The sequence below is a fragment of the Coturnix japonica genome, chromosome 4, assembly GCF_001577835.2.
Source record: "Coturnix japonica isolate 7356 chromosome 4, Coturnix japonica 2.1, whole genome shotgun sequence".
Lineage (NCBI taxonomy): Eukaryota > Metazoa > Chordata > Aves > Galliformes > Phasianidae > Coturnix > Coturnix japonica.
This window is the reverse complement of record NC_029519.1, coordinates 18,610,549-18,626,267: the sequence shown is the minus strand read 5'-3', so window position 1 is coordinate 18,626,267 and position 15,719 is coordinate 18,610,549. Positions and strand designations below refer to the sequence as shown.

General features: G+C 35.4%; 1 long non-coding RNA gene across 6 annotated transcripts in view; it reads right to left on the bottom strand.

Moving 5' to 3' along the window:
* LOC107313058 overlaps window positions 1–15,719 on the bottom strand; it is a 156,730-nt gene that overhangs the window by 68,887 nt on the left and 72,124 nt on the right. The window lies entirely within an intron of this gene.

Sequence of the window (15,719 nt, the reverse complement as noted above, 5' to 3'; positions counted from 1 at the left end):
TAATGATGAATGATCAGCTCTAATATTTATAGAAAACTCTCCTCATTTATCTAAAATTTGTTTCAATTGAAAAAAATGTTCTTGGTGTTCTTACAAGGATAATAAATTGCTTTACTTTAATACACTATGTATCCATGAATTTACCATCATTTTGGTGTACTTGTGTTGAATGAGAAGTTAGTACATGCTTCCAAAAATCTGGTAATTGACCTTCTTTGTGGGCATCTATTAGTATTTAATCTTTTAAGATATCTTTCCAGTACTATAAACTCTCATTTTTGAGCTGCTGCTGAGATGAGCTGTACAAGCAGGTTATACAACTATAAATGAGGAATTCCTATTGAAGCATTGTCCCAGGAATAAAATTTCTTTTTCAATTTAATTACCTTCAGATGCGCTGCAGATGCATGGTCCTTCAGCAGAGGTTTAAAGTACATTCCCTTGCCATAGTGGAAGGAAATGTGGTGCATGCAATTCCATGATCATTTTATAAAGTACAATATAATAAGTTTTTTGAGAAATCCTACAAGCACCTGTAATTCAAGGAAATACTAAGCACCATAAAAACCAAATATAGAAAAATGGAGCATGGAGTTTAGGAATTGATTAGAATAGCTCTCATACTTTACAAGGCTAATTAGCTGTGTTTGTAATTCATTAAAACAAAACAACAACAACAACAACAAAAACTGCCTTGTCAATATTGATTTTTATGTTATGGAGCACAGAAAAATACACCAAACAGAACAGAGACATACAAAAATATAAAAATATGGGATATTTCAAAACGACAGAGATGCCAAACTGCCTTCCAAAACAAACACATCAGGATTAAATGAGATGGTTTTGTAACAAATGCCAAGTCTTGTCACAGAATCCAAGATCTTTTATCCATAATGTTGTCCACAGGAAAAGACTGAAATATCTGAAGCCTGAATTAAGAATGAAATGACAACATTGCTTTCACAATTGTGCTGTTAAGTACCTAAAGGAACATGAAAAGAGGTTGACTTCTAAAAACTCCTCAGAGAAAGTCATGGGTTTTAAATTCAGATTTGCTCTATTGCAGGAAAGGTCCTGCTAGGTGAGATCTGAGGGAGCTCATCTTTCCTTAACCAAGTCAACCAACTAGACAAAATTTTTCTCCCTAACATGACTATGACTTCTTTTTTCTTTTTTTCCTTTTTTCCCCAAAGGCACAATATTCATCTGGCATTTAGTGATTCCCATACAAACCTGAAATCCACCTTGAGCTGGAGCTTAAGTTGGAGCACTATTACGAATCTTCTGATAGAAACCTTGGTCCGCAAGTTCAAATGCCAGGTCCAATATCAGGGAAATATTGGCTGATACAAGGGGCTTATTGATGAAAAGAAGCCATAGCATGCCATTATATGCAATGGAACATCAGCACACTGCATTATCTCATCACTGTTAATGCTAAGGAAGTCACATACATGCACCGATGCTATCTCTGCAGCATAGTAAAACTCCTGTTATTTAGTATTAAATTCTGGGTGCTTGAGAGGTTGTATACAAAGCTCCCTCTTTTCCAGAACATGAGCCTATTCATTGTGCATGGATTTTTACAAAATATAAGAATCCCATGTGTATGAAGTATGCTGGCAATGTTCACAAAGGGATGATAAGATCTTGCCAATACGCTGCTTTTTCTCATACTAATTTTACACATACACAGCTAATTTAGTCTTAGCATAATGACTCTTGGGTTGCTACAGTATAAATTCGAAAACTGCAACACCCTATGGTTTTCCTGGAACTTGGAATCATGATTTATTCTATTTTTATGTGCAGTCATGCATTTCATCCTCATGTGAAGTACGTTTACTGAGGTATACATAAGCCATAAGCCAGTGAGCTCACTGTCACTAGAATAAAAGTAATAATTTTTTATTCCTATATTATTGTCATACGAAACAGGAAAATTAATTGAGCAAAAGATAGTGATGCTGGAATCTCAACTATACTGTGAGATTTAATAAGGTAATTTTTTGCTACTCTGAAATCGTCAATGCTATCGCAACACAGTATTTCATTGCTGCAAAATTTTTCAGTGAAAAAAATGAGATTGCACAAATAAAATTTAAGGAATGAGCATAAAAGCACATCCACAAAATAAGAAAATAGGTGCAGCCTGAATAAATACCCTTCAGGTTGTAATTAAACAGAGTATTCTGAGATATAACCTCATAAAAACACACAACTTTAAATACACCAGGAAGAGTTTATCATTTAGCATTGATTATGCTTAAACTAGGCATAAAGAAAAAGAATACACCATTATTTTACCTGTTAGGATGCTCAGGACCTGCAATTTGTATTTTTCTTTTAAAATATATGTATATATGTTTTCCCTTAGTTCCCAGAGTTGCCGTATCACACACATATATAGATCTTAGTTTTGCAAATACTCATGTTTTGTAGTCAAATTATCTCAGAAGTTAAAGATTATTTTTGCAAAACACCGAGTGTGTGAAGGGCTACAACACAGCAAAAATCTCAATAAATTGGAGCTCCAGCCTTCTGGGAAGTTCTGATTAATAATAATGTACGTGAATAATATCAACACAGAGCAGAAATGCTAAAACATTTAGATGTAAAGGCAAAAAATACAGTTCAGCCTGAAAAATTGCTTAAGTATGCTCCAAATTTCTTATCTAAATTTTTGCAAGAACAGATTTCTTGTACTGAAGCCTTAAAGTCAGACATTTACTTTGCATACTGACCTTCAAAAAATGTTCTTATTTATTTTTATTAAGGGCAATTTTTAATGTGTTTTTTTTTTTTTTCCTTAGTGCAGATATCTGTATTTCCCAAATGATGAAACATTTTATTCACCCAGTGAAATGAAATGCTATTAGTTTTACTGAAAACATCTGTGCTTAAACTATTTTTCACAATTACAGGTTAAGTTTAAATAAATAACATAAATGTCCTTAGAACTGAAACATCTCAACACAGCAAAGTACAAGGTTTTGCACTTGGGTCAAAGGAATCCCAGGTATATATACAGACGGGAAGGAGCACTTTTTTAGGGCAGCCCTTCAGAGAAGGACCTGGGAGTCCTGGTGGATGAAAAGACTTAACATGAGCCAGCAGTGTGCTCTTGCATCTTGGAAAACAAATGGTATCCTGGGCTCCATCAGAAGAGGGGTGGCCAGGAGGGAAAGGGAGGTGACTGTCCCTCTCTGTTCTGCCCTTGTGATGCCCCATCTGGAGTACTGCATCCAGGTCTGGAGAACCCAGTACAAGAAAGACAGAGAGCTGTTGGAGAGGATCCAGAGGAGGGCTACAAAATGATCAGAGGTCTGAAGCACCTCCAATACCGAGGCAGGCTGAGGGAGCTGGGCTTGTTCAGCCTGGAGAAAAGAAGGCTGCTGGGTGACCTCATTGCAGCCTTTCAGTACCTGAAGGGAACCCATAAATAGGAGGGGAGTCAACTCTGAAAGAGTTGATAACAGCAGGACAAGGGGAAATGGTTTTAAGTTGAAGGAGGGAAGATTTTGGTTGGATATCAGGGTCTCTGCCCTAAAACCATCCACCCTTAAAACTCACAGCAACGACTCAGGGCTTGAAGCGAGTATACTGCCCCACAGAGATACTGGAGGCAAAAAAATACTCAAATCTGGCTTCAATTCCACCTTTACTTGCATCTTGGAAGAGTGATGGCTAGAGGAGAAAATGTTCTGTGTCCCATTGAGTTCTTACAGCTAGCTACAGCATTCTTGTAACTATTGCAAGTCTGTAAGAGTTAGCTGCATTTTCATAATATAGAATTTAGTGATAAGTTGTTTTATTTCTAAAAAAAAAAAAAAAATCTTATTAAAATTATCCCAGAATAGTGGTAGGACTTTTCCATGCTGTTGGATCACCCTGTAATCATCCCACCTCAATTACTTATGCTTTTAACCACACCTGGAAAAAAGCTCCTATTAAGCAAAGTGTTTCCATCCTTCCTGTCCTCCACTGAGAACAGAAAGTTGCAGCTCTTAGTATTTATTATTCATAGGTTTTCATTTTGTCTTTGAGCTGAAAATATGTATTACAGTCCAGCAGCTGAGATGGAAACCAATTACAACATTTTAGGATTTTCTCATTTCCAGTTTTGAAATTGCCATTACCCATCTTGCTGTTTAATCACAATCCTCTGTTGCTGATGACTTCCACATTGATTTCTTTTATGTGACTGATGATGTAGAATACCTCTGACTTTCTTAGACTCTGTGATCTCAGTTTGCTGCCAGTGGACTTGTTTCCAAAAATGTACATTCTGTCCTATACTTCCTTCAGCCACACTGTTCTCTAAAACGGCTTTTGGAGCTGCTGGTAGCACTGAATTCAGCAAGGATGACAGCCATACTGGCAGCAGCAGTATTTCTTTTTTTCTCTGGAACACAGCTCAGGAGGAAAGCTGTGTCAGTAAAGCATTTCTATATCCTTAAGCAACCTTAATAACCCCAGTCTAACTCTAAATAGGAAAACATTCTCATATCTACATAAAATAAAAAAAAAAAAAAGATGTGTGCAAATAAGGAATATATTAAATGTAAAATCTCATAGAAGTAGAAACTCTTCCTTATGATATTCCAATAACAAGCTAGGTCTCAGTGGTTGGCAGTATTTTGGATTTGAAAATCAAATGATGTGGGAAGCTTCAGCTCTTACAGCTTCCTATATATTTTCCATCATATGACTTAATTTTGTTTTGGTTCCCAAACGTTAATCATGTGAATTAAATTGGTACCTACTAGACTTACTGCATTGTTTTGCTTTCAGATTTTTCCCAAAATCAATGTCCTTTTAAGCAACACAAACATTTTTCAAATGAAAATGAAGAAAAAACTTTCTTCATATAAAAAATTATACAGAATTGTTATTATAGAGACCATAGTTATTCTACTTAAAAGTTTGAAAGCATAGCAGCAGGTAGTTCATTTAACCAGAGGCTCTCCTTTTCATCTAGGTTGTGGCTTTTCTGTTGTATAAGAATCCACTCACCTTTTACCAAATTCCTAACTCTCTGAAAATCAATAGTTTGGAATGTACATATTTGCATGCATCTTATTACCTGAAAGACCACAGATATCATCCAACTGTGCTGTCTCAAATTAGAGCACAAAACATTCTCTGCAGTGTTGGAGTCAAGTCTCCAACTGCCAGGGTTTTAATGAGAACATGAATGAAGAGGTACTAATGAAGGGTTGGCTACAGTTGGATATGATGGGTATATGAGTGGTGTTACATGAGACCATACGTTTAAAAACAAAACAAACAAAACCAAACAAAAAGCATAAAGAAGCAGAAAAGCTTTAAAAAAGTGCAAATAATTTCATTTCTTCCCTTGAAGAAGATGACAAGAAGCATCTGTTCTGGGAATGGAAGAGTACTATTGTTAGCTGGAACAATACTACTAATAAGCATCCCTTTCTCCTGTTTTCTTTTATAGTGTGATACTGGATATAGCTAACTTGTTCTAAGTGAGAAGTGGTAAAATGAAATATATAGTTTCCAGCTCCATACAGCTGGAAATTTCTTCCAGTCCATCAAAGAATTATCCCTAAAGACTTCCACAAGACATGTGAAAGATTATCTCCTATTCTCCACCTCCAGATCTTCTCTCTGATCTCATGCATTTTCTCACTCTTCTCTCATTCATGTCTCTTCCTTCTTTATTTCTTTTTGGTCTTCTTTCTGACTCTTTCTTGTCACACTAAGAATGCAAATAAACCTCATATACACTTGCCTTTCAGATATCTTTATACTTTTGAAATCCTTCTATGTTCAGTTTACTGATGCTGTCAGAACCTTTCTCCCTTCCATGTACTATTTCTCCAGTTTTGCTTTTATTTCGTAGATTTTACACAAAAAAGTCTGTTCATATTCAAGTTGCTAATTATCTCTTCATTGCTAATGCTGCCCCTAATGTGGACACTGTTCCTCAAGTGCCTTTGGTTCAGTAAACAATCTTCTTGAAGTTTTGTTTTCCATTGCTTTCCAAAAGGGCGTCCCCTTCAGATTCCTGTTCTGTGAAATTCAGTCCTCCAAAATTATCTGAATGCTGCATAAGGCCCTATGCAGATCCCTCTTTTCATCAATTTATCTAGATAATCTCTTTTTCTCAGTATCTATTAATAAGTGAAGCAGTGGTATGATAGAAGGAAGCAAATTGTAAGCTTCTGTAAAATTTCGCATAGGCTTAGACTATGTATACCTAATGTATAGGTATGACCTGCCATACCTAATGTATTCACTGTCTTCAAACCAGTTAAGTGTTGTTTCACAGATCATTAGCTCTCTATAGCCTCTAACTTTCCAAATTAAGTTTTATGCATTGCTTCTGCTTTTCCTTTCCCCAGCCCCCATAGGGCACAGGAGTACTAAGAGCCTTATATTGTGAACCAAAACAGTCATTTTGTAATGTAGAGGGCTCCCTTGGTCTGGCCAACCAGACCACTGTCATGTCAGAAATCTCAGTCCTGCTTAGCATTGCAGCCATGTTCTTCTGTTCACTTGGGGAAAATACACATATATATACACATACATACATTCATATCAAAGGTGAAGACATCATCTGATAATCTTTCAGATGAATGAAAAATATAAACATTATTTTGCCTTAGTTCTGAGATGCTCTTAAGTTATTAAGTAAATCTAATCATGATGACATTTGCCTTCTGTCTGATGAAAAAAATAATGAAGAATAAATGAAACATGCCACTAAGAGCCCTAGTCTTCTGTCAATGCAATTAATTCCATACACTTTAAATTTAACCTGACATAAAAAAATTGATTTTAAAAAAGTTAAGTATATCCTGACTTCAGCTTATGAGCGATAGTTAAGCTGTAAAACAATGGGAAATTAATTGACTTCAAATACTACTTTAAATTCACATCTCCAATTGTTCATTCTTACTGTGCAACAAGGGCTTGTTTTTTCCCCACACAGTGTGGTGCTACAGCTTTATGACTTATGCTAAGAGGATAGTTTGTTACAGCTGCAATAATTCAAACTACAGTCACCTCTGAGTTATCCCTGACTAGTTTATCCAAATAGCATGTTATGACTTCCAACTTGTCTCTGCACAGTGCCACCTTAGTTCCAGTTTTGTTTATTAGCTCCTAAGGTTGGCAGTGTTATTTCCAGAAGATATATTTTCAAGGGTATAGTGTGATGCAAACATACAGAGCCAGCCTATTTTCTCTTTACAGGAAAATCCTTTACATCATCAGTAGAGAAGGAAAAAAGGGAGACAAAATGCTATGAGGCACTTTAGAATAAAATAAGATGCCAAGTTCAGATAGGAATAGAGTTTGGTTATAGAAAAATTGGAGAACTATAAAACACATATATACTTGAGATATCTTACATCTAGACAGCAGAGAAAGCAGTGATGAAGATACAGCAGCAGCAACACTCTCCAGGGACCCTACCTTTTCAAGCTTACACAAATATTATTAAGGCTATCTTCACTGCTATTTCTACCCAAATATGTGATATTAAAGTCATGCAAGGTCATGCTTATGTGTGGTGACTTATTAATCCTCAGAGCCTGTACTGCTCATTTTTCAAGTCTCAGCATGAGAAGGTAAAAGATGATAAGGCTGTTTAGAGAAAAGCTGTTTGTTACTACACATCTGGTTCATCAGTGATACAGTTTGAGCACTTCATGTTTCTGAATTTCTGTCCAAGGAAACTAAAGCATGGGAATGGTTAGTAATCATTCATGCTCGTCCAAACACAGAGGCAGGATCTAAGTGAGCACATTCTTTGTGGTGCCTCAGACTTACCAGTTTTCCATGTAATGAAAGAAGCACAAAAGACGAAAGAAATGACTCACACAATATGAAGATTAAAGTTGACCTGACCTAGAGCTATATGGAAATCTCCTGCAAAAAGTATCATTTTTCCTAGGGAATTCTAATTTCAGCAAAACATTACTGTCTGGCAAGAAAATATTTCATATGCAAAGTATATCATCAGCTTTTGTGAAGAAAAGCAATTTACACACACACGTATTTCAGAAACAGATTCATTCAACACAGCACATCCTCATCTTTCTTCATCCATGCTACATACATTATTGCTATTTGGCACTGCAGTGAGGGAAACTCACTAAGAGATTTATGACAGTTTTCTCTTAAAGCAAAATTGTTGGAAAGAGTGAAATGAAATAAAACGAGATTAACATTTACTTTACATGAAAAATATGAGGGCTTTACTGAATAAAAATGAAGAAATAAAAACACTGCATTCTTTTTAACTGGCCACTATCAGACTTTGTTTTGTTTTTCCTCATTGCTCAGTATTTTCTAGGAAAAAAAATACATCCTTCTCTACTACCTGCTTTAAAAACATTTACTGTTCTTTCATAGCATGCTGCTTGCTTTGACTTCTTCAGCTTTGTTATGTTTTGTACCAGCATTTTTGAAATAAGTAAGGTTAATTTAGCTTTATACACTGGCCTGCATCCTTCAGAGTTATCTAAGGTGCAGACTACATTAGGAGAGATTTCATTAACAATGGATGTTTTAATGATTTTGTTCTCTTCCCAAAGTTTTTAGTAGCGTAAATGACGGTACCTCCTGAGATTTCTTCATAAAGATATTTACATAAAAATATACAATAATTTTTGATACACATACGATGATCTCTCTGCACTACTGGTTCATCTCCCATGTTGGAAATGATTCTCTGACCTCAGAGGAATAATTCTTTTCCACATTGCTAAACAAGGATGACAGTCTCATAGATGTAAAAAAACAAAAGGAGCATTAAGCCAGATATAAAAATAAAATAAAATAAAACACAATGTAGCTATCACACAAAAGGAGATGCACTGGTGAATTAAGGGGCTACAACGATGCACTCCAGACAGAAAAACAGCAGCAGGTGGGACGGTTACATAGTACAAATGAATGGAAAACAAATTTTTTAAAAGATCACTGTTATGTGCTAAACGTAAGACAGTTGTGCTTCAAAAAACCTTGAAATTCACTCTGGATTTTCCCAGTGAAGCTGGATAGATCATTTTATTTTCCATTATAACTATATTGTTGCCATTTATCCTCTGACAGAACCATAAAAAGAGATAAAATTAAGCCATCTAAAATCACCTGTAAATTAAACTACTGAGATTGGTATTATGGACAGTAACTACTGCTCAGAGTATCTAAATGTCTAACTGATTAATTTCAAACCCTATATTAAATGAACAAGGCAGGCCACTTGTCTCCACATAAAATTAATAAAACCAAAGGAGAAACTTATGATACTTAGTGACTGGGAGCCTATTTCACACACTTTTGTCACTGAAATTGGATCACTGACAGTTTGAGTGTAGATATGCAGTGGTCAGAGACATGCCCTAAATGACAAATAAATATATATATATATTTTTAATTTTTACTTTGTAATGATTCCTGACACAGAAAGAAAGGCTCTCTATGAGACCTTTTGGTTGGATGTATAAAATCAGGAGGTGTGAATGAATTCACAGAAATCACATTCTTTATGACTTTCTGGTTACTTGGATTTTTATAGGTTTGTTGTAAAGCTCCATATTGCATGTTTTCCATTTAGGCAAGAAAGCTATGAATAAGCATCTGAACAATAATGGAAAACAAATATTCACAAGAACACATTGTTCCTAACATCATATTCTAGCATGATGTAAAAATCATCAATAGACTTCAGAGCTACCTAAAAAGGAAAGAAGCACAGTAATCAATGATATGTGGAGGGCTGTACTGCTGAGATCTCAATTTTTGCTGAGCTTTGTCATGACTTGAATGTAAATCAATCAAGGATGTGTGAATCCTAAAGATTTATTGCTATGGTTTGTTCCAATCTTTTCTTAATAAAGTGAGTTAAAAATAACTCAGACAGCACAGTATGTTTTCCAATTAATTTGGATGATGTAAAATGTCTTCATTATTCTTAAACTAACATTAGTGTGCTATGTAATACATACCAAACCACAAAAATCAGAATAATCTTCAGGCACACATCCTATGCTCAAAGAACAATAATCATTCTGTTAAGTAATTTTATTCTGCATCCTGCCTCAAACTATCTCTAGACTTCTTACATATTTCAGTGCAACAATGATTGCTTACTCCTGAGATTTATCATTCCTCTCCTTTGAGTGCTACCCAGAGCTATTAATAATATTCAAATAATCTCCTTCAGCCATATTTGGGTTGTCTGCAGTGTAACTGAAAGATTTTAGAGAGTTACCTCACTGGAAACTCCCTAGCTAAGAAAATTCTTATGGCATTAGCATCGAATGTTCTATGCAAAGGAACTGTGCTTCTTTTAGGAATTTTCCAGTATGGAAATAGTATTTCTCTTGATGTTTCCATTCTACAGTAGCATAGTTGTGCCATTTTTCTTTTTAAGACATTATGTAACATAAAGACTATTTGTCTTCTTTTTTATTCTCTATTTGTTCAGTGCCTCGTACCTAATAAGAGCCAGTGATGTCTGTTTCATTTGCATATGATCCATAAATACACTTTTCTAGGGCTATTATTTGACTCACTAGCAGCATTGGAATTGTTCTCTTTATCACCATGCTGTCTGTTTAGTTTGGAAACTATACCCTTGCACTGCTCATTACTCACTCTTACCCAACTTTTTGTGGGAACTAAGACAATCCTGAAACAAAACAGGGAAAAATCACCACATCATGATCCAATTTCTGAACTTCTCACTATTATAACACTTAAGAGCTAGAGGAAAAAAAACAAAACAATAATGATGATGCTCAACCATATTAACCAGCTGAGTCACCATAACTAAGAATGATCAGATTGTTAACCTGTGAAATAAGTAATAATCACCCTCAAAGTGGATAAAGCAAATCCATTTTACTTTGTAAGTTATGCATACATACAAATGGGCTGCATATAAATGTGCCGCTCTGCTACACAGGGCTCGAATCCCGGGGGTTGGACTCGATGATCTCTAAGGTCCCTTCCAACCCACATGAGACGGTGATACTGTGTGTTGTATGCAATATATATACTTACATATTCAACATACAAATACATACTAATGAGCTGCAGATTTTTTATATAGTAAGCAGTAGTTTGTCAACTTCTAGACATGTTAATGTCCACTGCTAACAAGATTAAAATAGCTACATGAAGACTTAAGCAATTTGCTTTATATGAGGTCAAAACATGGCTGCACCTCTTCTAGGCCCTATTTAAAGGATGACTGTCACTGGGGAAGGATCTTTCTGGAGATCCCTCCTTTTGGAGTTTTCTACTGTGAGCCTAGGACACGGGTGAGCATTTCATTTATCTTTTCTAATTATACAAGCTGTAAAACAGCATCCTAACCATGACATTCTACTACCTGTACATTTGTTGATTGAGCAGCATCTTTGGTTGATCTACTCCAAATACTGAATGTGTATAATTGACAGGCAAGGGGGCTGGAGCTTCATGATCCTTGAGGTCCCTTCCAACCTGGGTCATTCTATGATTCTGTGATTGAATTTGCCAGAGCTAATATTATTGTCATTTGCCACTGATTAGGAGGAAATTTCTGATTAGGAAGCCACTTTCCTGCAAACACTATGTCCCAAGCTTATATTATTCTGATTTTAGGTAAACACTGCTGAGAACAAATGAACTCAAGCAATTTCTTCATACAAAAAAATAGCTTAATTAAAAATACCCATGCCTTTCAAACAGGTTGTCTCCAGAGAAGAGCTAAGCCAGCGTGGAGATAAAAGTTGCAGTTTCTGTACAGAGCTTATACATTTATATATGCATAATCATAACGTGGTCAACTCTGGGCCAAGTAATTCACATGTGAGGAAGGCAAAAGGAATGTCAGCCATCAGATCTGCTCTTAAACCACTTTGATTTTGAGAAAAGATCTTGGAGAAGCTTTTTCCCTTTGACTTTTTGGAAGGGTTATGATTGAAAAATAAAGTAGGGAGCTGTTGGTACTATTATCATCCACTGTCCTTGTTAGATCTCACTGAAAGTGAAATATCATGACCACAACCTGCAGAGCCATTTTTGTTCAGTGTGGTGTTCAAACCACTGAAGGAACCTCCTGGAGCGTGTCACAGAAGAAGCTGAAACAACAAAGCTGGGACCTCATCACCAACACTTAACAAGATTTCATGAAGATTTTGCTTCTTTTCATATGCAGACTACAGGTGTTATTTTCAGAATTGCCTGAGAACTAAAATTTTCAAGGAAAAAAAAAAAAAAAAAAAGGTTTTGTTTGGCTCATCTTCCTTCCAGCCTTGTCAAATCATTTATATTAGAACAGCAATTGATTATTTTCCTATCTTGCTAGGTGCTTAAATGACTTTAAGACAGTGAAGGCTCCAGTAAAAGTATAAATCTGATTAATGACATTGCAAATTCCTAGAATTCTGGTGAAGCATGCAGCTGCCTAAAAATACACTGAAACAGTTTCACAATGATGAACTGCCACTTGGCTAAAGAGGTTTGTTACTTTAGAGCACTAACTTTCTGCCACGTTTGATTCTTAGTGTCATGTGAAATTCCTTCAATTATAGCGGGGGTTGATTATTGCTGTACTGTTTAGTTCCCTTTAAAAAACTCATTTCTTTCTTGTCCTACCTTCATGGTAATGATGCAAAGGATGAATTATTTTGCTTTCTCTCTGTACTATCATACATGGGTGCCAGACAAAATCTGGCCTGCATCCTGATATCTTGAAAAAAATGTGAAACCACATGTGAAGTCTGTATTTTACTTAGTAGATGTATCTTAACTCTATTAATTGAAAGTTGCAACAAATGAGTAGTTTAAACTCCCGACACAAGTCTACCCCTGCAGAATGCTGAATCTCTCTCTCTATTGAATCTTCATTCCATTAGATATAAAAATGTACAGAAGAGAGAGAAAGCTGGCTCATTTCAGAATTCTTCTAAGAACTGGCTGCCAGACTTCAGACAGTTATTTGTTCTCTTGTGGGAACAATGTGAAAACATGTGGCCTTTTATGTTTTAGAAGAAGGAAAAGAAAAAAAAAAAAGTGCAGTTTGATATATCAGTGTTTTAAGAGATCATGGAACAGCACTTTTACTTAACATGGTAAAAAGCATATGACACAGCTACAATCAGCCACATCTGTGCATGTGTTCACATATTTTTAAGTTCCCCCATTGTGGGGATATGTGACACCTGAGATGACAGATAAGTTGCACACAGTACCCTGCATACCCTGCATGTAAAACAGTTTTATCCCTAGTGGCCTCATGGGACTGGTGAAGCAACAACACAAACAGATATTGGCTTGGATTTGAGGCCACTGACTCCCTGACTTAGGAACCTATTACCTGCTAAGTCTTTAAATGACTTCACACCATATGTTCATATGAAAAAATTAAAATTTCTGTACCCCCTCCACATAAAAGTACTATTATTACTATACCTCCCAAGAGAAAAATTCTGGAAATAATTAACATTTTCAGAATACACTGAGAATACAAAATCCCAGACAAACATAAAAAGATGCTATTGCCAGCTATTCAGTCATCATCTGAGGATACAAGAAGTTTCAAACTGTGAACCTAAAAACTTTCAATTCAAAATGAAGCTTACTTTCTAGAGAATAAATGGATTCATGTTCATGAGGGCTGAAGTGATAACACACCCAGCATGTTATTGTATGTGCAACTGTAGTCATAGATATTTTCATTGCTAACAGGCTGAATTTGTACATGAAATTTTTTATTTCAGCTGTAAGTCACAGCAGAAGAGAGAGATTATTTACAACACCATATAACAATAGGAAAAAATAGCATCATATAGCAATAAAAAGAAGTCTTATATCTAGTGTGAATAATGAAGGGATCTGAAATGAAGAAACATTCTAAATCATCTTAACACGGGAACTTCCCAACCTGCTTTTCAAGCAGAGTAATGGCAGAAAAAAAACAGTGACCAATTATAAGTGAATTACAAGTGGACAAGCAGATACTACTGGAGTAAGTCATGGACACGCTTATCTTAGAGAAAAGAGAAGGTCGGATCCTGAGTGGGCACCAGGCACTGCTATACTTGTAGGTAATACAGTGGAAATAGCTCTGTGTCAAAGACATTACTTTACTAACTATCTGTAATGCATTGCACACTAAAAAAGAATATTAACATAGCTTGAATGGAATATTCCTTGAGACTTCATCACAACATGCATGTTTGAATTCAATGGAAAAGGAACTAGCACTTGAAGTAAATATGAGCAAAAGAACTCTAAGTATTTATTATAGGACTCTTCATGCTCATGGATAACATAACCTTTATTCAATTAGAGCAGATGCTTTAGAGCTTTTTTTGTTGTTGTTTTTTTGTTTTTGTTTTGTTTTTTTGTTTTGTTTTGGGTTTTTTTCGCTTTGTATTTATTGACTCAGCACCTAGAATTGTTGGACCAGTAGCTGAAGATCAAGTTAAAAAAATATTAGTGTCATCATAAGGATCTTTCAGATTCATATACTGGGAGAGCAGCAAATGATTTAACACAGGGTTTAAGATGGAAGGGTTTTTTTATATTCACATTACTTCATTAGTTCCCAGAAAGTATGTGAAGAACATCTGGTAGGAGCATAAAGGACTGCAAAGTAGTGAGTGTTAATGTAACAAATCACTACTTTCATGTGGCATATAATCAGAGAGCACGAATTAAGTTTCACCCCCACACTGAATGGAAAATTTCTACAGATGTCAAGGAGAAAAAGGTGCAGTAGGCCTCCACAGATTCATTAGTAAAAGCAGGCAGCATTTTTATACAAGCTAATTAAGAAAAAATATTCTGAAAAGCTGAATATTGAAATATAAAGGAAAGCGCACTACCTCATGCTAGACTGAATATACCGTATCCATCCAATCCATTGTAGACCATATTGCCAGACATACACATCAGCAGCTGAATAAACTCTTGTGGCTGTTTGAGACAAACAAGTGACCTATAGCAACTGTAAATTCAGTCAAGAGACATCAAGTATTCAGTCACAAACCTCAAATGTTGACCCTTGTGGAGATCAAGACCTACAGTCCCTGTTTATTGAGAATATGAATCTAAAAAAAAACTAAATATTGTCTTTTATCACATTTGGAATGTAAAGACATACATAGCCATTGAAGTTTAATCAACAACATAACTCTTTTGTCTTTTGAAGAAACTGCATTATCCCACTAGTTATGGCAATGACTGAGCTTAATTTGTATCCAATTGCAGTAATATTAGCAGTGACCATGCAAAAGTTGACTACTCTTACTATTCTGAGGAACTTAAGACCACTAACTACAAAATCCTCCTGTTTGAAAAGAATTTTTAATATGGAAATTGGATATCATATTATAATATGATATTATATGATAATAGATCATTATAATATTTTACAACATAAGCCTTATTCCGAACATCATGAAATCCTTTGAAATCCTGTTTTCAACATTTCTGTACTTTAAAAAAGGTCTGATGAATAAAGATTCTCAAAAGCAAAATTATCCTAGACAACTATGGGATTTGTGTTAACACTACAGAACACTACATTTCCATTCACATCTTCCCTTTTCTTCTTTCACAGGAGGAAAAACACTTTCATTTTAACACTGACAAAGCCATCTACATTATATGCCTCATTTGTTAGATCACACAAGAGTATTTACAAGTCTGCTAAATCTTATTTTTGAGCCAATCTC